The sequence below is a fragment of the Oryx dammah genome, unplaced genomic scaffold (assembly GCF_014754425.2).
Source record: "Oryx dammah isolate SB20612 unplaced genomic scaffold, SCBI_Odam_1.1 HiC_scaffold_2, whole genome shotgun sequence".
Classification (NCBI taxonomy): Eukaryota; Metazoa; Chordata; class Mammalia; order Artiodactyla; family Bovidae; genus Oryx; species Oryx dammah.
Window position 1 is genome coordinate 30,380,585 of NW_024070186.1, and position 27,597 is coordinate 30,408,181.

The 27,597-nt window shown below is 39.6% G+C and overlaps 1 protein-coding gene across 6 annotated transcripts in view; it reads right to left on the reverse strand.

Annotated features, from left to right (window-relative positions):
- TFDP2 (transcription factor Dp-2) overlaps positions 1-27,597 on the reverse strand; it is a 153,006-nt gene that overhangs the window by 70,068 nt on the left and 55,341 nt on the right. For 3 of the 6 annotated variants that reach the window (XM_040234048.1, XM_040234038.1, XM_040234028.1), the window contains exon 1: positions 6,327-6,409. The exons of the other annotated variants lie outside the window; for them this stretch is intronic. The gene's annotated coding sequence lies outside the window, so the exon portion shown is untranslated. Of the gene's footprint in view, positions 1-6,326; positions 6,410-27,597 lie in introns of those variants that run through there. 6 annotated transcript variants of the gene reach the window in all.

A 27,597-nucleotide genomic window follows, 5' to 3' on the forward strand; every position in this document is an offset into this window, starting at 1 on the left:
CCATTTCCTTCTCCAGGGGACCTTCCCGACCCAGGGATCGAACCTGGGTCTCCCACATTGGAGGCAGGCGCTTTAACCTCTGAGCCACCAGGGAAGAACTCTACTCCCCTCCCCCACGCTACATGAACGTCTACCTTACTGACTACCTTCAGTCGCACTACTAACGCTACCTTATTGTCTATTTGCTCCACTGATGTGCCTCTTTATACGACAGCATCACATGCTTCACTTCATTCATGATTAACATTTCCAACAGAGAATAAGGAGACTCAGAAAGTGTCAAGCATTTCCCTCCTTCCCATACCACCCTTTAATTATTTGTTAATAATGGTTTTAAAGGACTATAGATCAGTTTCAAATACAGTACTAATGAGGTCAAGTTAGAGGTCGATTCTGGAAGAGGTCCATTCATTCTGCAAAAAGGGAAGATTCCACAGTCTTCAGCCTATTTCTAATTCTAGCCAGTCATCTAGCAAATAACTTATGTCACTGAAGAGAGAGTGGGGTAGGGAGAACAATATGATGGCTCAGGGGTATTTATTACCTTTATTTGAAAAATAACTCAGGCCCCACAGATCAACAGCACCATCTTCATAAAGCAAGCACACATTAGTTTGCAAAGATAGGGGAAATAGCAAATCTGTAAAGATAGTAAAATATAGCACATCCATGTATAAGACGCATGTCGGGACTGGGGACTGAAGGTAAATAAGCCTGCAGTCACTCTGACTTCATTTGTTAACTCTTTTTTTTTTTAAAGTTTTCTATTTACGGTTTAGCTGTATACTGGGCATTACCTGTATGTACCCCATAACACTGCTGTGTTCTATACTGCTGCATCTGTACTCAATCATGTTCACCAAAGTTGCTAAGATTATCCAACACCATTACTACACTTTGTAACATGGGTGACCATGGTATCGCTATAATTGGTAAGGCTGAGAAACAGAAAAGTTCTTAAGATCTCCAAAGTTATGGTTAAAATGACCTTTAGTGTATGTGGTTCCAAAATGGAAATCAAGCTTCCTTACAGCATAAATGAAGACAGAAGTAAAATGCACATTCCTATATATCACAGGCATGGAAGCTAGAGTCAGAATGTTTTTGCAGCTGTCAGAAAACAAGACTTCTAGGATTTCCCCTGCCACTGCAAAGGACCACCTAACCAGAATCTTTCCAAGGAACCAGAGAGGATCCTTGAAGTGACCATAACCTCCCACCCCCCAAAAAAACAACTCTACAGCCCTCAGAGCATACTCCCAATGGGCCAATAAATCTTTTATGTTAGTCGTTCCTTGCCCTGGAGGATCCAGTCTTTTCTCTTGGCTTTGATAAGCATTTTTACTTAGAGGACACCTTTTAAAACCATTAGCTAGCTCTCCCTTTCTCTGGTATCCATAACCATAAATACCCTGGATTCTTCAATCTGAAAAGAGAAAAACATTTCTTTCTTCTTCTCCTCACATGTCAGAATTTAAAGGGGGCCTACTAATTTCTTAAATGAACTGCTAATTCAAGCTCTGGTATCAGGAATATTATAATTGTTTTCATTTAGTTCATCAAATGTCAAAGCTAAAAGATCTTAGAACTCATATAGTCCATTCTCACTGGGTTTCTTTTGTAGGACTTTTCCTTTTCAATGTCCATCCAAAAACATTCAGCTCTTCTAGAGGCTGGATCCTATTGTTTTTCAATGGCTTCTTTATCTTTAGTTAAAATATGTCCCTTTGTCCTTTTTCTGTTTACCTTGCTGAGACAAGGACAACTTTTAATTCTTGATTTCCACTTCCACCTCCTTAATTAGGATTTCCAAGTGTTGGACACATTATCTTCTGATTAATAATTAAGTTTACCATATGGCCTCAAACGATTTGGTTCTTCCAAGCCTTCCCAGTAATTCTTCCCATGTGCCTGGTCATAGCACACAAAGAGGATGACAACAGTGGGAGAGGGTAGTATCCCTCTTCATCAAAATATGGTTCTGGGCTCCACTAGACACCTAAAGAATCAAAAACCAGGTGGCAATGAGTACTTTAAATAAGTAAGTACCTCAGACGATTCTGAGGATCAAGCAAGACTGGGACAAACTGCTACAGTACCCTTTTTCTCTGTGTTCAAATTCAGGAAGTAATGGTGTCTAAGTAGACTCTTTCTACTCCACTTATCTCCATTTTTGTCTTAAAAAGAGAAAGGGCCAAGTGACTCTTATTTATTATTATTATTATTGTTTATTGTCTCTTGTTCTTATATGTTATATCTTTTCAGTGTTTAGCCTATTTTCTCAGCCACTACTTTTAGCACCTCACCAGAGCCAACAGACCCACCAGATGGCACATAGACGCTGTCTGTTGTCTAGAAAAGAGTGAGCGGAAAGCAGCATATTTTATCTTGGACCAACAGCCACTGAATGGCTGGAGTAGATCAACACAGCTGGGTGCAACCACAAGATCAGGCCCAATGAGCATTAGAATACCCAAGGGCACTTAATTGGAAATCACTCTCATGAAGAAGCCCACAACCCCTCTGAGATGCTAACTTGCCCCAGACCCTGTTACAAATAAATCACTCAGATAGTAAAGAATCTGCCTGCAGGAGACCTGGGTTCGATCCATGGGTCAGGAAGATCCCCTGGAGAAGGGAATGGCTACTCACTCCAGTATTCTTGCCTGGAGAATTCCATGGACACAGGAGCCTGGGGAGCTATGGTCCATGCAGTCATAAGGAGTCAGACACAACTGAGCGACTAACACTTTCACACTTTCAAGAGAAGCTCTTTTTCTAATATTTACAAAAGGTGCCAAAAGCTACAGACAGATTCAGTTTAAAAGTTGAGTTCTTAAAACAAATTTAAAACTTTAGGAAACAAACTCAAAAAGACCAAAGACCACCCATGAATTAGAATTTCAAAGCAGTTCTTTCCTTAGCAATAAAACCCGGGATTATTGTATTCCATATGCCACGCTGTTAACTCATTCAAAGCGGCACTGTTATCAATACTCTTATTTCAATACTGTCTTCCACTTGAGAGCTATCACTGAAGCTACATTTGAACCATACTGTCAAGAGCACAAAATCTTAGACGTCAGTATTAACGAACTCTTTTGTATTAAAATCTTACCCATGAAAAGATTCTGCAAACTTTTAAAAAGTAAGTTCTACTGGGTCCACTTGGCACACAGTAAGTGCTCAGTTAGAAGTCTCTTCATTTCTCTGTCAGAGAAATTGCCAAGAGAGCTGCCAAACTGTCCAAGAGAAAGCCAAGTGCCAAAAGCAAAGCCCCCTGCTGATGATCTCTGGCTTCAGAGTCAAGAACCAAAAGTTCACTTGAAAACTGGTTGCTTAACACTTGGTAGAAAGAAAGAATGTTATTACACCACAGGTTCCTGTAGCCACTTGCAAAACAGAGTTAACTCATAATACACTTAAAGCACAGCACTTTTACCTGCTCCTTAACAACAATGTAAAAAGGTTTTCTTTTCAGAAAAACATAGGCTTCCGGCAAATCTTCCCTATGACTTACACACCAGAGATGAGAGATTTCTAGGTCACCATGAACGGTTTCTAATGGCATAAAAATAGGTAAAGCCAAGAGAACATCTAAATCAGCCACTCTCTGGGTCTTCGGAATTGGAGAGAAATGAATAGGAAAGGTTCACACCTCCCAGACCTCAGTTTTTGCAGGAACCACACGTATTTTACTCCAGAAGTCTTCATTCAGTATGCTATTCTTAAATTGAAGGCTTAACAGTCTCAATGACTTCTGCACTGCTGTTGCTGATGTGGTAATATACTGTCATACTTACATTTATAATCATAAGTGATACATTTTTGATAACTATTAGCCATGATGCTGTCAAAGTTATGTATCACATGTGAAGTCACCTTTTTTTTTTAGGGCTCTCTAGTCCATTAACAGTATATACATTCTTTGGTCAAAATGATAAACATTCTTACTCTAATCAAACCTATAACTTGATAAATCCATTTTAAGCTCCTCTAAGTTAGTTATCTTAGAGAAAAACAATTCAACCGCTCCATACTGCTATTCCTTAAACTCTTAATCTTAATTCAAAAAATGGTCTGAAAAGTTTCAAAATCTCTGAATTCTGTTGTCAATACGTGGAGCAAAGAAAATCTTCTGGGAAGCCCAGAGATCGTAGCAAGGAGCAAGAGAAATTTTTAATAATCTCCTTTAACATTGCTATCTTTTTCAGTCCTCTCCTTAGACCAGCTAAACATTTAGAAAACCGTTTAACATTTGCTCCATATGCAAATTTGGAACTACGGTTCAAAGAATTTTCTGACTAGCATATATTACTAATTTCATGGTGCAGGGTGGGGGCTACATTTTAGTAAGTGCCTAATCAGAAATATCTGGTGCTCAGCACTGGTTTCCTAAGAGCTAACTTTAAGAGATGCATAAAATTGTAATATGTATAAACAGATACTATATGGGAGCACAGAGCTTCTCTATGTGTTACTTGTAAAAGGAGACATTTTTACTTTACTCATTATGAACTTCACCAAGTGAAAAGCCATTTTTTGACTGCTTTCATTTCATGCATATCGCTTCCAAGCTCTTCTTCCTTCTTAGCCTTTTGAGCAGATAAACATTCTCCTCTCTCCACGAGCTTACTTGCTCTAAGCTTACTATCCTTTTTTTTTTTTTTAAAGAGGGAAACTACAACACATCATTTCAATTAAACTCAAAATATTTCTCCTACATTTCTTATTCCAAGATCTTTAGGAATAAGTCTCATGCTTCTCACTGAAGATAAAATAATCTCTCACTAAATGTAAACGATGTTTCATGCTGCAATTTCATTTTGAGCCTTAATATCTACTGTGCAAACTTTTGCCACCTAAGTATTCCTTATATATTTTATAGTGGCTTAGTTTTTTCCATAATATTATATATGGTTTAATGATCATTTCTTCTATCACTTTCTCACATTTCCACTAATGACACACAAATTATTTTTAATTTAAAAAAACCTCTTCAAAAAGTATGTTACTTGGAATACGTTACTCTACTGTTTCTCAAATCCTCAATATAAAAGAATAAATTTTAAATGACTATTTTTTTTCTTTATTCACTAATTAAGTCAGATTTATGACCGCCCCTCCCCATTTCAGCTACTGTGAATTTTGAATGAAACAACCTCAATTGTAACAGAAGAAACATCTGTTGCTTTTTTTCTTCATCAGGGCTTTCCAAACTGAAAGAAAGCCTCTGCCTGACCTCCTCTCCCTCTCCACCCGCCACCCCCCAACACTAAGTTCCTTCAAACTTTTTTTTAAAGTAAACATATTATTGAAAAGTGTACCGTGTCCATTTAAAATGTCATAGTTTATCTAGAAACATTCACTTTACTGAAGTTCATAGAACAAGTAAATGTTACATACACCACAAAGCCAGAGATGTGACTGGGGGAACACTCATTGTAACTGAAATGCAGGCTTCAAGAGTACACTTGAAGAGATCAAGCTGTCACATTCTGGCCTCAGGCAGGGCTGTTTATGGCTAAAATTTTCTTCACAGGATCCAGACTCATATAGGATCTTGCACGCTGTATTTTCCTTGCCAATCCAATGCTAACATAATGGCAGTCCCTTCCAAGAGGCAGACACCAAATGGTGCCACCCACACTCTCACACTGTGCCTGGTAATAAACCATAAAGCAGTGGAATGCACCGGCCCCTTTATGAGCAAACAATGCCTGAGCTTCATTAGAATACAGCTGACATTTTCAAAGCACAAATACTTTTAAGAAAAATGAACTAGGAAAAAAGGGAATGAAACAGCTATAAAAGCTGAAATATTTTTCTTAAGTGTCAGGTTTATTCCAAAGATCCGGAGGAAGCGGATTTTACTCTTGACAATTTCAAAGTTTTCATAAATGAGAAAAAAAAAATTGTATGGTAAGAGGCAAAGCTTATTTTATTAAGCACTGGAAAGAAATGAAAGTAAAAACTCCCTTCTGAATTGCATTCACAAGTAAGAACCACGAAGTATCTTTAAAAGGATTTGTTTCTTTAATTGCTTCTTTGGTTCTTGAACACAGAAAATGGAGCTCCAGAATTATTTTTACATTTTAATTGATTTATATAAGTAACTGAGTGATGAACTAAGCTTACTCTACCCCTCCCCCCTGCCCACCCCAACCCCCATACCCTGTAGTTTTCCTGTCTGCAACAAGCAAGGACGTCTTGAAATCGGCATGCTCCTGGCTATTTATCAATTTAACATTGCTGCTGTTTAAAGAATATAAAATAAACGCTATAAAAACGCACCCAGCAGTAAGAAACAAAATGATCTCTCTTACCTGGTCTAAAGAAGCATGCCTCTCACTGCAGTACCAACAACACTCTACAGTCTTTGTTACCATTCACTGGAAACTTGAGACTATGTCAGACATGAGCAATCGAGCTCAGAGACGCTCAATTTAACATACTTCTCAGTAAAACTAAAAAGATGCTCAAGAAAATTGTTTTGTTACTGGCTTTTAAAAGAGGAGTACTGTCTAATGCCACAAAAACACTTAAAAAGAAACAAAGTCATATTAAAGACTTTCAGAAATAGCCTTAAAATAAAAGTGGTGAAACAACACAATGCCTAACTCGATCCTAACACTTTTCTAAAAATCACTTGAATTTTAACTGGCCGGAAAAATAGGATGGAACTTACTCATAAACTCTGCATATTTTGAATTATACATGTCAGGGTATTTGCTGGCTCCGAAGCAGTCACAAAGGAGGAGATTTTAGTGCATCTTGAAGGCAGAGCAAAAGCACCATAAGTTGCAGGGGCGAAAAAAGGAGAAACTCTTGAAAAACTGGTCAGCCTTTTCAACCTGTAATAACTGTCCAGCTCCGCTGGGAGGAAAAAAAAAAGTCCTGGTTCTGCCCCCTGAGATAGGAGGCTATGCTTCAATGCCAAAATGAATGACAGGCCCATTTCTGATATCAACAAAGAGCAGCTTAGTGGTGCTCAACTTTTTTTCACTTTCCCACAGAGTTAGAAGTTCTAATTTTTTCAGGTTAGTACCTTTATATCTAGGGTTAAGTACCTTTCACTACTTTCCCAAGAGAGAACCCAATTATGTTGTCCTAGTTTTTTAAATGATTAATTAAAAATACATACCTAATTATCTTACTGTTTTTTCCTAGGCAGGAAGCTGAACAAAAGATGACCTCTTAAATTCCTTTCCAAATCTAACCTTTGCCGTATCAGATTACCATACGACTAATTATTAATATTAATAAGGTGCTCCTGCACTGGGGCCATGAGGACACCAAGAGAAACAAAAAGTAGGTAACAAATATAAAAAGGTAAAGGAAACGATAAATTTTTCAACTAGCTAGGTGCAAAATCATTTATTAAAGTGCACGTCTCTGATTATACAAATTCAAAACAATAAACACTTCTGATCAACAGACATATGAGCCAAGCACTATTTTGGGCTCTGAGATACAGCAGGGAACACAACAGACAAAAGTCAAATGTAATAAACCCCTGTCTCCAGTGGGTTTGCTTATATCTCAGGTCCCTGAAAGTATAACTCCTGGATGACTAAGGTACCCTTCTTCCTTTGATTAGTTATTACCTAATGTGAAATATTCTCCCTTGAAAGTATAGCTTACTCCAGAGGGCAAGGATCTTTTGCTTGCTTCATTGCTATATCCCCAGTGGCTAAGACAGAGACTGTTAGACACTCAAATAAACATATACTGAATAAAAAACTCCAACAGAGCTTTTTCTTAGCCAAATTTTTCTTTATAAATGGATTATGTATCTACCACATCTTACACACAGAGATATGTCAAAAATGTAAATTTAGCACAATGTAAATTAAATTGAACTGCAAATACTTATTAGCTTGAAACTGAAAACTACAACCTCAATGGGCCTGTAGCTTTTCAGATCTAAAATCTGTTTTCAGTAATATATATGAGGTCACTGTAATATTTGAGTAAAGGAATCAGTTAAAATTCTATACACTAAGGTTTTGTAGACCATCATTTTTCAGGGGCATTTTGAATTAAAAAACAAAACAAAACAAGAAACTTGAGAATTACACAGCACCCTATCAGTTTTGTGTATTAAAACCTAGTACAAATACCTCTGTTTATACACCCACATTTGAAAACAATCTTCCTATCCCTGCTGCTCACTGTTCTTGATTGCCTTACCAGAAACAACACAATAAATAAGCACATACCTCTGACCTACGAGGCCAGCCTGAAGTGATAGCCCATGTCATCCAAGGCCAGGATATTCCGGGGCTAGAAAAGGTCATACCTACTCTGTTACAGTCTTAAAGCAAAACGAAATTAAAGTTTCTAGTACTCAACTACATGGATCCTACTTCTAGGATCCCTAGGACTAGATAGTGATTTACATGTTCAAATATTCTATCCGGAATAGTTAGTACAATAAATTAACAGTAACCTGAGGTCAGGAAGATGTTGTGATGACTGAGGTCAAGTAATCAATAAAACAACACGGAGCCAGGGCTTCCCTGGTGGTCCTGGGGTTAAGAATCCGCCTTGCAATGCAAGGAACACCGGTTCCATTTCCTTGCCAGGAAGATCCCACATGCAACTAAGAGCAACTAAGCCTGGGCAGCACAACAACTGAAGCCCAAGAGAAGCCACCGTAATAAAAAGCCGACACGCAACCAAGAGTAGATCCCACTCCCCGCAAGTAGAGAAAGCCTTTGCAAAGCAACGAAGACCCAGCACAGCCAAAAAAAAAAAATAAATAAATCTTAAAAAAAAAAGATGCAGGCAAAGTAGGATTCCACTGGTCCTGCAGGCGCAATGTTGCTTCTCCCTGACTACCATTCACTTTTCCTTTGTATCAGGCAATGAGCTAAGCAACAAATTGACCTACCCGCTACTGTCTGCTCCTGAGCTCTGATCTTAAGCCTACCTCTATTCTTCCATATGTCTTCTCCTTATCTGCCCTCCTTGCCAGTGCCTTCTTTCAACTCCCAAATCCTTCACTCACACTATCCTTTAATCTACTCCCAAGCCCCTCTAAGAAGGCAGCATGAGCACTACCTTCTGTATACCTTCATGAGCATGTGACACACTGTGGGGAAATTCCATGAGTCTTCCCATTTGCAGAATAAAATGCATCCAATGCAGGTTCTCCCAAACAGTTTCTCCTTAATCTTAGATGGAAAATCAATTTAAGGCAATTCCCTGTCAGGCCAGTGATTAGGGGGCTTGATTCTTGGTCAAGGAACTAAGATCCTATGAGCCACATAGCATGAGAGAAAGGAACAAGGAAGGAAGAAAGGAATGAGGGAAGGTGAGAGAAAAGAAGGGAGGAAAGGAAAAAAGGGAAAAAGGAAAGGAAAAAAGAGGGAGGAAGGAGAGAGAGAAGAAAATACACTTACGCATCATGTTATTTATAATACTGATTACATACATTGATTATCTAGCAAACATTAACGGGCTCGAGGCATTCCCTTCCCCAGGTTTACATGCTGATTCACTTGCACTAAGCTCTGCTGTTTATTGGCAACCTGACCAAATATTAATCATATTTTACAGGTACACGTATGATTCTAGAGGCAGAAATGACACTATGATAGCACAATGGTAGTTTTCACTTGCCCCATGCCTGCTTATTACAACTCTCTACCAGATCCATATCATGAGGGATATACTTACTCGCATTTTCAAGTAAAATGTCTAATCTCTCTGATGAGGGCTATGCATAAAGCAAAGGGTTCCTGCTACGACTTGCAAGGATAAGTGCTGGTTTCTTAAAAATATCACATAGTGACTCGACTTTTGCACATCTTCTCCCTCTTTCTACCCTTTAAATGTAAACATTTTCCAAGCCTCTGCCTTTGATGCTCCTTCATCCAAGGTTTCTATTCCCTCTTTGGAGGCCATAACCCATTTCTACAGCTTTATTACCTTTACGTAGATGACTACAAACACGCACACGTCTAATCTTAGTCTCTGCTCTCAACTCTTATTTGTAGTTGCCTATTGGACATTTCATCCACATGTCCCACGAAGTCAATGCAACTTCGGAACTCCACCTCTACTGTCCCAAAGCAGCTCACCTACCTACGTTCCCATCCTTGTTACAGGCACATGATAGAAAGTGATTTTCCATTCTTGCCTCTTCCTCACCATCCAAAGGCCCACACAGTTTCCACACTTTTCTTTTTTATAAAACCCACATCACTTCCCTGATTTAAAAACAAAATAAATAAAAACTATATCTTTTGATGACTTCCTGATGGCTAGAGCTACACTGTCAACATTGGCAGCCTTAGCCTCATGCGTGCATGTGAGCTAAGTTGCTTTAGTTGTGTTCAGTGATACTGGAGTGGGTTACCATGCCCGCTTCCAGGGGATCTTCTCGACCCAGGGACAAACCCAGATCTCCCGCACTGCAGGCAGATTCTTCACCACTGAGCCACCAGGGGGGCTCCAGCCTTAGCTTTGGATGGCTATTTAAATTTAAACTGATTACAGCAAAATAAAATTAAAAATTCAATTTCCCAGTTGCACTAGACATATGTTAAGTCCTCAACATGTGGATAACAGCTTGCAGACACAGAACATTTCTATCATCACAGAAAGTTCTATTAAATATCTCTGGTCTAGCAATACAATAATAGCAAACAACTTAAGACTACTGTCTAAATTTTCCCCAATCTGGCCGCAATCTATGACCTTTTCTAAACTTCTACCAAAATCCTTATGCATGTTTTAGTCACAACTGAATTTAATGGAGCCCAAAGAATCAAGGCGAGGGCTTTCCAGGATGAGGGAGGCATTTGCCAGTACCTTGGAGAAGGATCTATGGAAGGGGAAGAAATCAAAGGAGTCAGAGATAACAGACTGGGGGTGGTGTGGTGGTGGAGGGGGAAAGAGTGTGCTCAGTCATGTCCGACTCTTTGCGACCCCATGAACTATAGCCTGCCAGGCTCCTCTGTCCATGGGATTCTCCAAGCAAGAATATTGGAGTGGGTTGCCATTTTCATCTCCAGGGGATCCTTCCTGACCCAGGGATTGAACCTGAGTCTCTTGTGTCTCCTGCATTGGCAGGCTTCAATACTTCACTACTGTGCCACCTGGAAAGCCCACAAGTTAGGAAGGAACAGAACTTCAGACCTAAGATTTGAGCCCTAGAGAAAGAATGTGTTGCAGGGGAGAAAACACGAGCATTGGAGTCAGAATATTTCATCGAAATTCAGGTGTTAGTTGAATTAGATGATAAACTCCTCTCAAGCTAGTCTGACCTGAAAAGAAACCCATTGCCTCAACTTGCTCACTGAATGCAAGAAAGAGTAACAGAATCCAAACTAGGAGGGTCAAGGAAGCAGAGGGTCTCAGGAACTCGAAGGGTGCTAAGACTGTGTTTGACTGACTCCTTTCTTCTCCCTCTGATTTTCCCTCACGTCAGCACGATTCTCTTTCACTATAGATCAGCATTTTCCAGCTGGTGGGAAACATGGCTACTGACGTATCACTAGTTCATATCTTACAGATTCCATTAACCTTCTCTCAGCCTGAGCCTTAACATACCAGGCAGTCACTCGATGGCTGAACGGGGGTCAGGTGCTTGTCTTAGCGAAATGTTGTCAAAGCAATGATGTGCTGGGATAATCAACTGTGGCCAGAAGGACATTATCTTGTAAAGTGTAGTAGTTGGGGAGATGAGGAAGAGATCAGCATCTCACAGATGACACTAAAATCTCTAGCTGAGTATGCCCTATTTTACCACTTGAATTTTGGTCAGGTGCATACATTATCAGGGCTTCCCCAGGGGCTCAGGGGTAAAGAATCTGCCCGCAGTGCAGGAAATACAGGAGATGTAGGTTCCATCCCTGGTTCAGGAAGATCCCCTGGAAAAGGGAATGGCTACCCACTCCAGTATTCCTGCCTGTGAAATCCCATGGACAGAGAAGCCTGGAAGGCTACAGTCCATGGGGTGGCAAAGAGTTGGACATGACTAAAGCAATGAGCACACACACATGCACACAGTATCTGTTCAACTTTTTTTTGAAGAAAAAAGTCAACATCATTATAAGTATTAACTTAGGGCCAAGAATTTCTGGGTTGAAAAAATAAAAAACATTAGCATGACATTCAAAAATTTTTACTCTAAATTAGAGTCTCTTTTAATTAAATTTCAATTAAAAAATAAACTAAACCTCTGAGACATTTAAATATAAGAGAATACAGAACAGAATGATAGAATATAGACTAGAATGACTTGCCACTAATCTAGTAAAAGGTAAAGACAAGACTTAGCTCTAAATTTTCTGACTCCAATGACCGTATTCATAAATCTTCAAAGGATGGGCAGTGCCTGGTGGAAGGTGGGGTTGGGGGCAGGGGAGGGTGTAAGGCCACACTGTTCACTTCACAATAGATTCTTTTCTAAGCAGCAGAAATTTTAGGTTTCAAACTTCCTTCCCCTTTCAGAAAGTTTAATTTTCTCTCTTCACCGAGTTCATCTTAATGTTTAAGATGAAGTGATCTTTCCTTTCTAACTGCTGCCGAACTAAAAACATCCTCGTTTCCATTTGACTGAATTGTTTTTAAGTGTAGTATCTATGGCTACTATCTCACCTTTTTACAAACTATTAATTATATTTCAATTCTTAAAAAAGGCACCAAGTACTTCCTATATAACAATTACTGATCTAGGCACTAAGGATATAAAAATGAAAGACACAGCCCTTATCCTAAAAGAAACAAACCCATTTGACTTCCCTCCGGCTGCCCAAAAGAAACTGCACTAACTAGAGTAGACAAGGAGCTCTACCTTGATATTGTGAGCTTATGGTCCATAACCTTGCTAATTTGACTTTGCTGATCTCACAAATCTCACCTCGTTAATACCATTAAAACTATTCTCTCTTGGGTTTTTAAAGACTATTTCTTCTCTGTTTCACTTTGACCAGAGGCTGGTTTCTTTATTTTTTCTCATTACTTGTATTCTACAAGGCTCAACCATGGCCCTTTGTTCTTACTATATCTTTGCTTTAGAAAGTGACTGGCCACATAAGTTATTATCCAAACTGGGTTAACCACTGAGCGTAAAAGGGGAAACACTATTAATAATTATATTGGGATACAACTTAAGCAATTTGGAAAAACTGGATCATACGGTTTCCTGCTTAAACACCTTCAATGATTCCCTTCTCCAGATTTTGATGCAATACTCACAAAAGTCGATTTAGAACTAATTAACTCTTGTAAGTTAATTATTGATGCTTTTGAACTGTGGTGTTGGAGAAGACTCTTGAGAGTCCCTTGGACTGCAAGGAGATCCAACCAATCCATTCTAAAGGAGATCAGCCCTGGGTGTTCTTTGGAAGGAATGATGCTAAAGCTGAAACTCCAGTACTTTGGCCACCTCATGTGAAGAGTTGACTCATTGGAAAAGACTGATGCTGGGAGGGATTGGGGGCAGGAGGAAAAGGGGATGACAGAGGATGAGATGGCTGGATGGTATCACCGACTCGATGTACGTGGGTTTGAGTGAACTCCGGGAGTTGGTGATGGACAGGGAGGCCTGATGAGCTGCGATTCATGGGGTCACAAAGAGCTGGACACGACTGAGCGACTGAACTGAACTGAACTGAACTGAACTGAAGTTAAATGTACACCCTTTTAATGGCCATCTCTCAAATCTACTCCAAAATCTACCTTCACTCAGTCCTTAGAGTACACTGAGACGTTAGCACATCTAGTGTAAAGTTTCATTTGACTTCTTCCCCATCCAACAGAAACTTCATTACTTCTCCCCAGTCAACAGGGCCCAGAAACTATTAAGAAGCCCCATTATCCAGATGAGACAAGGGAGGTTCACCACATTCTCTGGGGAAGGAAATGGCTACTCACTCCAGTATTCCTGCCTAGAGAATTCCATGGAGAGGAGCCTGGTGGGCTACAGTCCATGGGATTGCAGAGAGTAGGACACGACTGAGACTGTCACTCACACCACATCAAAAACTGGTATAAATGCTACAAAGTGGTAGCATTATGATTCTAAGCCAGTTCTTAACTTCTCAAAGTCCACGCATTTAATGACTATGGATATTAATTACAGATATAAATTCAATGAGTAGATGTAATCAAAAGGCTTACTAAAATCTAGATATTGTTCTTTATATCATATATTAAGGCCACATAAACTATTCTAAATGAGAAAAAAAGTAAAATCATTTCAGTCCCCTGCCTATAAATCTTTCATGGTTTCCTCATCAAACAGATTACATTAGGTCCTTAATGATGGGATCCCAAATTGCTTTTCAAGGTCCATTTCCCAGAACTCCAGAGGCATAAATTAGTTACAATTCCCTGAACAGATCATGACCTTACCATTAAACTCTCAATATTCTTCACCTGGTAAACAGGTACTCCTCCCCACAAACCATAAATGCTGCCTCTTCCGTTAAGATATTCCCAATGTCCTGAAGGAGATTTGGTCCTATCTTAAGTTTCCACAACACTGTGGACAGACATTTATTGTGACATCTGTCACATTCCTTTGTAACTTACATGTCTATCACTTCTGAGAGCATGTGAATTCTTCTACGACAGTTTTTTTGGCTCTCCAGCCCTCGCATTCCATCTCTGCATCCTTTCTGTCCAGAAAACTATACTGCACACAGTGTATACTCAAATAATATCTGGTAAATAAATGAGTGGATAAAGTGTCCTTTATTGATCAAACACCTTCAGTAGCTTCTCATCTGTTAAAAGAATGCCACTGACAGAAGAAGAAATTTCATCTGCTTTTGCCTGAATCCCAGAGTCTTGATTAGATTTCAGATGAATTTTTATGACTGATAACTTTTCAGTACTAATTACCACCAACTGACTGTCTTCTGCACTGGTAAACTACAATTTTCTGTAATGGTTTCCCAAACATGCCAGAGAAGTCTGAAGTCCTGTCCTAAAAATTCATGTAGCAAAGAGGATTCTAGGGAGAAGGCAGAATAGAAAGCAGCAGGAATCTCTGCTCACCTCAGCAACAACTGCAGGGGCACAATCTGTCTCAGGTAACTATTTTGAAACTCTGGACTAATGAAGTCTTGTAACTTCCAGGGGAGAGCTTGCTTGGTAAACTGCAGCTAATTCTGGCCCATTGAGACGGTGGTGCACTCGAAGTCCCCCCTCCCCCATCCCAGCCATGTGGCAGGCAGCTGTGCACGTGTTCCTGGAGCAGCCTGCACACAGCATGTGGGGACCAGAGTGGGCAAAAAGGACCCGGTTGCCAAGTACCAGGCATCTGTGTCCTGACTGCAGACTGCTGCTTCCAGCTCACAGAGGTGCAGACAAAGAAGTGGGCACATCCCTGGTGCACCTCCCTCAATTGTTCCAACTCCTCCCTCTCTGGCTGAAGTGACTTCCAGGGGATTTAAAGGACTGGTGTCCTTCCCTCCCTCCCTCCTTCATTTTTTCTCTTTTTACCCTTCCCAGCGCTGGACATTAAAAAACAAGTGCTTCTATGGGGAAAATTAGAAAGTGACCACACACACACAGGCAAAGGCTCAGAAAAGATCTGAGAAGACCTAAAGTCTACACCTCAGGATCATCTTTGGAACGGTGACAGCCCACAATTCTTTTTTTTTTTTTTTTCCCTAATGAACAAAACCAGTAACGAACAACAGCAAACTCCAGGGAAGAGTGAAATTCTGATTTCCAGAGTTACTACATTATTAGATCTAAACACCCAGTTTTCAATGAACAATCACAAGACATACAAAGAACAGGAAATTATGGCCAATTCAAGGGGAAAAAAAAATCAGCAAAACTGTCCCTGAAAAAGTCCTGATGGTAGACTGATTAGACAGACTTTAAAACAACTGTCTGAAAGATGCTCAAAGACTTAAAGGAAGATGTAGAGAAAGTCAGGAAAATGGTACATGAATAAAATGGAAATATCAACAAAGAGAGAGAAAAACCTAAAAAGCAATTGAAAAAAAAACTCTGGAGCTGAAAAATAAAATAATTAAATGAAGAAAGAATCGGCAAACAAGAAGACAGGACAATGGAAATTATCAAGCTTGTGGAACTGAAAGAAAGAAAAAAAACATGAAGATGAATGAGCCTAATGGACCCGTGGGAAACCATGAAGCAGACCAGCATGTTCACTGTCAAATTTCTAGAAGGAGAAGACAGAAAAGGAAAAGTGAGTACGTGAAGAAACAACGGCTGAAAATTTCCCAAATTTAATAAAAGACATGAATATGAACATCCAAGAAGCTCAACAAACGCCAAATAAAATGAACTCAAAGAGATGCATTATAATTAAACTTTATCTTTCAACAAAGAGAGGATCTTGAAAGCACCAAGTGAAAAGTGGACTGTCACATACAAATCATACATCTCACAAGGGGTTAATATCCAGAATATATAAAGAAATCTAAAACTCAACAATAACAAGAGAAAACAAACATTTGGATTAAAAAATGGGCAAAGGTCTTTTACCTCAGACTCATTAGGATGGGTCACTATCAAAACACCTCGGAAAACAAGTGTTGGTGAAGATGTAAAGAAACAGGAACGCCTGTATACTATGGTGTAAAATGGTGTAGCTGCTATGGAAATCAGAATGTTGACTGTCCAAAATATGAAAAATAGAATTATCATGATACTGCTGGGTCAATTCAACTGATAGACATATTTAATTAAAAGTAGCCTCTTAAAGAGATATATGTACTCCTAAGCTCATGGCAGCATTACCCACCATAGTTAAAAAATGAAAGCATCCCATTTGCCTATTGACAGATGAATGATAAGCAAAATGTCATATATACACACAGTGGAATAGTATTCAGCCTTAAAAAGGAAGGAAATTCTGCCATATGCTATAATATGGATCAACCATGAGGTACCGAATGCAATAAGCCAGTCGCAAAAAGACAGATACCGTATGATTCAACATATATAGGTACTTAAAAGTAATCAATACCATAGAAACAGAAAACAAATGGTGGTTACCAGGGACTCAAGAGTTCCTTGGACAGCATGGAGATCCAATCAGTCCATCCTAAAGGAAATCAGTCCTGAAGATTCATTGGAAGGACTGATACTGAAGCTGAAACTCCAATACTTTGGCCACCTGATGCAAAGAACTGACTCATTGGAAAAGACCCTGATGCTGGGAAAGATTGAAGGCAGGAGGAGAAGGGGATGACAGAGGATGAGATGGTTGGGTGGCATCACCAACTCAATGGACATGAGTCTGAGTAAGCTCTGGATAGGCAGGCCTGGCATGCTGCAGTCCATGGGGTCGCGAAGAGTCAGACACAACTGAGCAAGTGAACTGAACTGAACTGAATGAACCAGGGACTAGGGAGAAGAAATTGTGATGTATTATTTAAAAGGTTTAGAGTGTCAATTTTGCATGATGAAAAAGAGTTATGGGGATGCATGGAATGATGGTTGCACATTATGAATATATTTGGTACCAATGAACTTCAGTTCAGTTCAGTTACTCAGTTGTGTCCGACTCTTTGCGACCCCATGAATCGCATCACGCCAGGCCTCCCTGTCCATCACCATCTCCCGGAGTTCACTCAGACTCTTAAAAATGGTTAAGACGGTGGATATCATGTGACGTGTATTTTACTACAATTTTTAAAATTGAAAAAAAAAAAAAAAAACATGTACAAGTGGGACAAAGGATATATGGGAACAAAGGATATATGGGAAATAGCTATACAGTTTCCTCAATTTTCCTGTGAACCTAAAACTTTCTTAATATATTTAGCAAATTTTTAGGTTCACAGGAAAATATATATATAGGCTTCCCTGGTGGCTCAGACAGTAAAGCGTCTGCCTGCAATGCAGGAGACCTGGGTTCGATTCCTGGGTCAAGAAGATCCCCTGGAGAAAGAAATGGCAATCCACTCCAGCACTCTTGCCTGGAAAATCCCAAGGACGGAGAAGCTGGATAGGCTACAGTCCATGGGGTTGCAAAGAGTCGACTATATATATATATATATATATATATATATATATATATATAGTGTATTTAAAAAGTATACAAGAGTCTTGTCCAAAATGTCTTTCCCTTTTCTTTAACCTCTTCAAAGTCTACCCACTCCTGAGCAGCCGGCCCTACTTCCACCTCTACTCTAAGAGCTCTTCTCACCTCTAACTTGACTTCTCCCTCTAAATTGCTACATGCACGCTGTGCATGCTAAGTCGCTTCAGTCATGTTCAACTCTTTGTGACCCTGTGGACTGTAGCCTGCCAGGATCTTCTGGCCAAAGGATTCTCCAGGCAAGAATAGCGGAGTGGGTTACCATGCCCTCCTCCAGGGGATCTTCTTGACTCAGGGATCGAACAGGCATCTCTTACATGTTCTGTGTTGTCAGGCGGGTCCTTTACCACTAGCGCCACCTGGGAAGCCCAGATTCCTACATAAAATACATTAAACTATCAAAACCAATATAGATAAGATGAATTAAACATGTATTATAAGAATAACATCTGTAAAATTTAAGTTAAACTCAATTAAAGTATATGACAAATTCTTAAAGAGCTGTTTACAGCTGTAAAAATTAAGTTTCTTCATTCAACCTACACATATTTACTGTTTAAAATTTGCCAGCCGTAAGAAGAGGACCTAAAAATACACTGGTGAAGGAAAAACAATCCCCAGCCTCAGGAAGTCAACAGTCTAATGGAGGAGACAAGCAAACACATACGAAAGTATCAACTGTACTCACTGCTATGAAAGAAGCTAGTGGGCATTAGAGAGCTAGGAAGGGGCATGACAGGTATGGTCTTTCAGATAAAGCAGGTGGTCAGGAAGATTTCTCTGAAGGGAAGATGGGGAGGTGTTGACCACGGTAAAAGCATGGAGAAGAGAATTTTATGTAGAAGAATAGAATTGTAAAAAGGTTCATATAATACCCATAATTATAAGTAAAGCCAGTAAACTGGGCTTCCCGGGTAGCTCAGTGGTAAAGAATCCACCTGCCAATGCAGGAGACAAGAGATCGATCCCTGGTCCGGGAAGACCCCACATGCTGTGGAGCAACGAAGCCTGAGCACCACAGCTACTGAGTCTGGGCTCTAGAGCCCAGGAACTGCAACTACTGAGCCCACACGCTGCAACTACTGAAGCTATGTGCCCCAGAGCCCGTGTTCCACAACAAGAGAAGCCACTGCCACAAGTAATCCACTGACCTCAACTAGAGAGTAGCCCAGACTCACTGCAACTAAAGAAAAGGAAGACCCAGCACAGCTAAAAATAAATAAATAATTTTTTTAAAAAATCAGCTTTTAAAAAAAAGTAAAGCCAATAAACAAACTGAGGAAGACAAGTAAAATACACATAAGGGAGTGTTTGGGGGGAAATTTACTAATTTTGGTTATTTACACAAAACAGTAGAAGGAACCCACTTCTTATTTTCTTACTTGGGGCTAAAGCAAAGAACATGGAGGGAAAAATAGAGCCATGTGGAATCCAAAAATCAAAACAGAGAAAACACAATGAAATGAACACACACTCATAGATGTAGAGACCAAATAGGCGGTTGCCACAAAGGAGAGGGGATGAAATAGGTGAAAGAGATTAGGAGTTACAAAACTTCTGGTTTTAACATAAATAAACCACAAGGATGTAACAGGCAGCACAAGGTATGTGGTCACTAATATTGCAGTAACTTTGTATGGGGACAGGTGGTGACTAGACTTATCATGGTGATAATTTCTTAGTATATGTAAATGTCAGATCACTATGTAGCATGCCTGAAACTAAAATAATAGTATATTAACAACTATCAGTTCAGTACAGTTCAGTTCAGTCACTCAGTTGTGTCCGACTCTTTGTGACCCCATGAATCACAGCACGCCAGGCCTCCCTGTCCATCACCAACTCCCGGAGTTCACTCAGACTCACGTTCATTGAGTCAGTGATGCCATCCAGCCATCTCATCCTGGGTCGTCCCCTTCTCCTCCTGCCCCCAATCCCTCCCAGCATCAGAGTCTTTTCCAATGAGTCAACTCTTCCCATGAGGTGGCCAAAGTACTGGAGCTTCAGCTTTAGCATCATTCCTTCCAAAGAAATCCCAGGGCAGATCTCCTTCAGAATGCACTGGTTGGATCTCCTTGCAGTCCAAGGGACTTGAAAAGAGTCTTCTCCAACACCACAGGTCAAACGCATCAATTCTTCAGCGCTTAGCCTTCTTCACAGTCCAACTCTCACATCCACACGACCACAGGAATAATCATAGCCTTGACTAGACGGACCTTAGTCGGCAAAGTAATGTCTCTGTTATTGAATATACTATTTAGGTTGGTCATAACTTTTCTTCCAAGGAGTAAGTGTCTTTTAATTTCATGGCTGCAGTCACCATCTGCAGTGATTTTGGAGCCCCCCAAAATAAAGTCTGACACCGTTTCTACTGTTTCCCCATCTATTTGCCATGAAGTGATGGGACCGGATGCCATGATCTTCGTTTTCTGAATGTTGAGCTTTAAGACAACTTTTTCACTCTCCTCTTTCACTTTCATCAAGAGGCTTTTTAGCTCCTCTTCACTTTCTGCCATAAGGGTGGTGTCATCTGCATATCTGAGGTGATTGATATTTCTCCTGGCAATCTTGATTCCAGCTTGTGTTTCTTCCAGTCCAGCGTTTCTCATGATGTACTCTGCATAGAAGTTAGATAAGCTGGGTGACAATATACAGCCTTGACGGACTCCTTTTCCTATTTGGAACCAGTCTCTTGTTCCATGTCCAGTTCTAACTGTTGCTTCCTGACCTGCATATAGGTTTATCAAGAGGCAGGTTAGGTGGTCTGGTATTCCCATCTCTTCCAGAATTTTCCACAGTTTATTGTGATCCATACAGTCAAAGACTTTGGCATAGTCAATAAAGCAGAAATAGATGTTTTTCTGGAACTCTCTTGCTTTTTCCATGATCCAGCGATGTTGGCCATTTGATCTCTGGTTCCTCTGCCTTTTCTAAAACCAGCTTGAACATCAGGGAGTTCACGGTTCACGTATCGCTGAAGTCAGGCTTGGAGAATTTTGAGCATTACTTTACTAGCATGTGAGATGAGTGCAATTGTGCGGTAGTTTGAGCATTCTTTGGCATTGCCTTTCTTTGGGATTAGAATGAAAACTGACCTTTTCCAGTCCTGTGGCCACTGCTGAGTTTTCCAAACTTGCTGGCATATTGAGTGCAGCACTTTCACAGCATCATCTTTCAGGATTTGAAACAGCTCAACTGGAATTCCATTACCTCCACTAGCTTTGTTTGTAGTGATGCTTTCTAAGGCCCACTTGACTTCACATTCCAGGATGTCTGGCTCTAGATCAGTGATCACATCATCATGATTATCTGGGTCGTGAAGATCTTTTTTGTACAGTTCTTCCGTGTATTCTTGCCACCTCTTCTTAATATCTTCTGCTTCTGTTAGGTCCAGACCATTTCTGTCCTTTATCGAGCCCATCTTTGCATGAAATGTTCCCTTGGTATCTCTAATTTTCTTGAAGAGATCTCTAGTCGTTCCCATTCTGTTCTTTTCCTCTATTTCTTTGCATTGATTGCTGAAGAAGGCTTTCTTATCCCTTCTTGCTATTCTTTGGAACTCTACGTTCAGATGCTTATATCTTTCCTTTTCTCCTTTGCTTTTTGCCTCTCTTCTTTTCACAGCTATTTGTAAGGCCTCCCCAGACAGCCATTTTGCTTTTTTGCATTTTTTTTCCCATGGGGATGTTCTTGATCCCTGTCTCCTGTACAATGTCACTAACCTCATTCCATAGTTCATCAGGCACTCAATCTATCAGATCTAGGCCCTTAAATCTATTTCTCACTTCCACTGTATAATCATAAGGGATTTGATTTAGGTCATACCTGAATGGTCTAGCGGTTTTCCCTACTTTCTTCAATTTAAGTCTGAATTTGGCAATAAGGAGTTCATGATCTGAGCCACAGTCAGCTCCCGGTCTTGTTTTTGTTGACTGTATAGAGCTTCTCCACCTTTGGCTGCAAAGAATATAATCAATCTGATTTCGGTGTTGACCATCTGGTGATGTCCATGTGTAGAGTCTTCTCTTGTGTTATTGGAAGAGGGTGTTTGCTATGACCAGTGCATTTTCTTGGCAAAACTCTATTAGTTTTTGCCCTGCTTCATTCTGCATTCCAAGGCCAAATTTGTCTGTTACTCCAGGTGTTTCTTGACTTCCTACTTTTGCATTCCAGTCCCCTATAACGAAAAGGACATCTTTTTTGGGTGTTAGTTCTAAAAGATCTTGTAGGTCTTCATAAAACCGTTCAACTTCAGTTTCTTCAGCGTTACTGGTTGGGGCATAGATTTGGATAACTGTGATATTGAATGGTTTGCCTTGGAGACGAACAGAGATCATTCTGTCGCTTTTGAGATTGCATCCAAGTACTGCATTTCGGACACTTTTGTTGACCATGATGTCTACTCCATTTCTTCTGAGGGATTCCTGCCCACAGTAGTAGATGTAATGGTCATCTGAGTTAAATTCACCCATTCCAGTCCATTTTAGTTCGCTGATTCCTAGAATGTCGACGTTCACCCTTGCCATCTCTTGTTTGACCATTTCCAATTAGCCCTGATTCATGGACCTGACATTCCAGGTTCCTATGCAATATTGCTCTTTACTTCACCTAAAAAGCTCATATTTTAGTCACTAGCCATAAGACTTGGGCATCTCATTGGACATTTTCAAGTCCCTGTTTCCTCATCTATCAAATAATACAACCAGCATTAAATGTTTTCTACTCTCATGTATACAAAAAAAAAAAAAAAAACAAATCAGGATTATGAATGCCATTCTGACCAGAAGACTAAAACACAACAAGAAAGTTATCAGACCTCGATAAATATTCTCTAAAGACAACCATGAACTCATAATATTCCACTGAGTGGATGCATCATACTTTGTTTCCTTATAAATGGATATTTACACAGTCTCTTTATTTTTGCCATAATAAACTCAAGAAAGAATTACCTCTACACTCAAGTCTCTTACTTGAGTCAGAGGGTTTGCACTTGGTCAACAAAACCCATTCAAGGGGTTTGATAGGTATTATTACCTATCAAAATTATTACCTATCAAAGTTGCCAAAGAGTCGGACACAACTGAGCAACTGAACATCATTACCGGTTTGCTCCCCAGAGTGCCTGTGGTAATTCACACTTTTAGATAAAAAGATAAGAATAAACAGGATAAAAAGTAGACATGAAATGAAGATACCAACTTTTCTTACCTTTGCCAACACAGGTCATAATTCTAGAAATTGAATTCTAGAATTCTAACAAATTCTAGAAATTTGTTAATTTGATAGAGGAAGATTTTGTTTTTAAGCTTTTTACATGATGCTTTTTACATGGTTTTTCTAGTAGTCATGTACGGATGTGAGAGTTGGACCATAAAGAAGGTTGAGGTCTGAAGAACTGATGCTTTTGAACTGTTGTGCTCGAGAAGACTCGAGAGTCCCTTGGACAGCAAGGAGATCAAACCAGTTAATCCTAAAGGAAATTAGTCCTGAATATTCTTGGAAGGACTGATGCTGAAGCTGAAGCTCCAATACTTTGGCCACCTGATGTGAAGAGCTGACTCACTGGAAAGGACCCTGATGCTGGGGAAAACTGAGGACAGGAGGAGATGGGGACAACAGAGGGTGAGATGGTTGGATGGCATCACTGACTCAATGGACATGAGTTTGAACAAACTCTGGGAGACAGTGAAGGACAGGGAAGCCTGACGTGCTGCAGTCCATGGAGCTGCAAAGAGTTAAACATGAATGGTGTTTACTCTCCTCTGGTCTGTGGCCATTTCTCAGCTCTGCCCTGTTTCTGAAGACCTTGACAGTTTTGAGAAGTACTGGTCAGGCATTTTGTAGAAAGCCACAGTCTGGATTTTTCTGTTGTTTTTTTTCTCCCCCTCTCATTGTTAGATTAGGGTTATGGGTTATTGGGAAGATCTTGTTACATTGTCTCAAAGGCATACGCTATCAAAATAATTTATGACTATTAATGCTGATTTTGAGGATCACCTGGATGAACTGCTGTTTCTAGGTTTCCCCACTGTCAAGTTACTGCCCCACCTCCACCACATATTCACAGGAGTTACTGTCTGGAAGCACTGCAAGAAATGGAGCAGTGGGAGGGTTAAGCTCTACCTCCTTGAGCAGGAAGTAAACTACATCATCTTTTGGAATTCTGTACAGGAGACTTGTCTCTTCTCCCCTACTTATCTATTCAGTCACTTACTTATACGAACACCTATTTGTTTATGGTTACTTTTTAACTTCAGGTTAAAATCCAACATTACGTTATTTATTTTGTTGCTCCAATTGCTCCAGTTTCGGCCATTGGGATCTTTTTCATGTTGGCTCCTGTGTTGGTTTGGCATGCTCCAAATTTTTTCTTTTTTTTCAATATTTCCTTACTTTCTGGTCCCATGAAACACTCCAGGTTCATTTTGTATATTTCCTGCCCCAAAACAGACTAGCTTTTTTTCCATGGAGCCCCTGAATGTTTTTACTGGAGAACAGTATTAGAAACCAAGATCTAGGTGGTGAGAGACATTACTAGCTTTTTAAAACTCTAACAATATTTGATGGAAATGGCAATACATAATTTTTATTTGCTTTGGAAGAACTGTCAACTTCAAAATACTTATTTTTTCAAGACCTGTCTTATACTAAGTTGTTTCTTAGTACACAATAGAACAATTGCTTTTCCTTTATATCACAGAAATTACAATACTTTAAATATCACTGGTATTTTCTCCACCTGCTAATGCAAAATTTCCAGACACTTTGACGTCTCCAACAGCTCAAAGAATTTCAGTGAGCCTTGACAGGAAATACCTTCAGCCTTGGCTGAACATTAGAATCAACTGGGAAACCTAAAAATCTCATGTCCAAAAAACATCTCAAACCAACTCCATCCAAACCTCTGAGGGTGGGAAGTACTGTTCTAAAGGTCTCAGGTGACTGCAGTTTGTATTTAAGCTAGAGAAACACCAATGTAGTCTTTCACATGGCCTCACTGAGAGTTCATTGCCACTGAGAGTACTGCTGAGTAATGCCGCCTGCACCAGGCACAGATCACCTCCCTACTCCTCTGCAGAAACACTGTGTCCGTAAAATGCCAAAGCTTCAGGTTCTGCCTTTTTTGAAACAAGGAAGAATATTCTGCTCCCTTGCTAGATTACCTCATAAGAAATATACATAAGCAGCACTGCTTGTGACTTAACAAGATGATTTGTAAAATTATATTTTTAAAGATAACTTTTGTTGTTTTCATAAAAACTTATACCCACCCTATTCTCACAGGATTCACACATGCCTTCAGAGGTCTGGCCATAAGATAAAACTCAGTAATTCCCATCATGCAATATTCAGAATCATTATCCTTTTCCAAAGACCAAGATTTTTCTTAAAGGTTCAACCTCTTTTTTCCTCTGAGGTACACTGAACATAATCATGGCAACATCAGAAGCCAAAGCCAGCTCAACTCCAGACTGACTCACTAAATCCCACAAATGCCGTAATAGAAGAAGCGTGCCCATTTCCAGGTATAAATGCCACTTATTTCAAGCTCTGCTGTTCTATACAAAGCATCAGGCTTTAAATTAAAACTGTAAAATATACACAAAGGGGGGAAAAAAACCCTACTGAAAGAAATAAAGTAGCCAAGAAACACAGACTCATACATGACCTGGATGTTCAAAATATCAGAAAGGGACTTTAAAATAACTATATCCACTTTCTCTTTACTAGACTGGAAGAAATTTTTTTCCTAAGTTTAATCACTTGAAAAGATAATTGAGAGTCTAAACTAGAACGCTAATAATGTATTATACGGCTTATAACGTTTAAAATTAAATGCATGCTATTAATAGCACAAAAGAGAAAGAAAATGGAAGTATACAAAATATGACATAAATTCTTTGAAAGCAGACTGTAATAACTTAAAGATGTACACTATAAACCCAAGGGAAAACCACATTAACAGTCTGAAAAACAAAAGTCATATGATCATCTCAATAGATGTGGAAGAAACTTCTAACAAAACTCAACAGCCATTCATGATTTAAAACAACTCTCATCAAAGTGGGTCTGGAGGGACATATCTCAACATAATAAAGGCCATTTATGACAAAATCACAGCTGAAATTATACTCAAAGGTGAAAAGCTGAAAGTTTTAAGAACAAGACAAGGATACCCACTCTCATAATTTTTATTTCACAGAGTATTGGAAGTCCTAGTCAGGGCAATCAGACAGGAAAAAAATAAATAAAAGGAAACTAATTAGAAAGGAAGAAGTAAAACTGTCACTGTTTGCAGATGTCATGACACTATATAGAGAAAATTCTAGAATCCAATAAAACCTGAACTCATCAATGAATTTGGTAAAGTGGCAGGATACAAAATTAATCTACAGAAAGATTTCTGTAGATTGCATTTATATACACTAACAGCACACTATCAGAAGGAGAAATTAAGGGGAAAAAAATCACACTTACCACTGCATCAAAGAGAATAAAATATCTTCGAATAAACTTAACTAAGAAGGGAAAAGATCTATATTTGGGAAACTGTAGACAGTGTAAGATAATACAGAGAGCTATGCTTGTTCATGGATTGGAAGAATTAATACTGTCTAAACAAATATACTACCCAAGATAACCTATATATTCAATCCAATCCCATTAAAACAGTCGTGGCATTTTACAAAAAACTATAACAATCAGTCCTAAAAGATTCTGAATAACTGAAGCAATTTTGTAAAAGAAGAACAGAGCTGGTTATCATGCTCCCTGACTTCAGACAATACTACAAAGGTACAGTAAGCAAAAGAGTATGTAACTGACACAAAAACAGATACACAGATCAACAGAACAGAGAGCCCAGAAATAAACGTATGGCCAATTAATTTGAAACAAAGGAAGCAAGAATATACAAGAGGGAAAGTCAATCTCTTCAATTAGTTGTGCGGGGAAAACTGGACAGCTACATAGAAAAGAATGAAATTAGAATACTTCCTTACACTGTATACAAATATAAGACCTGAAACCATGAAACTCCTAGAAGAAAACATAGAATACTATATCATCAATCGTAGTAGTATCTTTTGGATATGTCTCCTAAGTAAAGGAAACAAAAATAAAATAAACAAATGAGACCTCAGTTCAGTTCAGTTCAGTAGCTCAGTCGTGTCCGACTCTTTGCAACCCCATGAATCGCAGCACGCCAGGCCTCCCTGTCCATCACCATCTCCCGGAGTTCACTCAGACTCACGGCCATCGAGTCAGTGATGCCATCTAGCCATCTCATCCTCTGTCGTCCCCTTCTCCTCTTGCCCCCAATCCCTCTCAGCATCAGAGTCTTTTCCAATGAGTCAACTCTTCCCATGAGGTGGCCAAAGTACTGGAGCTTCAGCTTTAGCATCATTCCTTCCAAAGAAATCCCAGGGCTCATCTCCTTCAGAATGCACTGGTTGGATCTCCTTTCAATCCAAGGGACTCTCAAGAGTCTTCTCCAACACCACAGTTCAAAAGCATCAATTCTTCCGCACTCAGCCTTCTTCACAGTC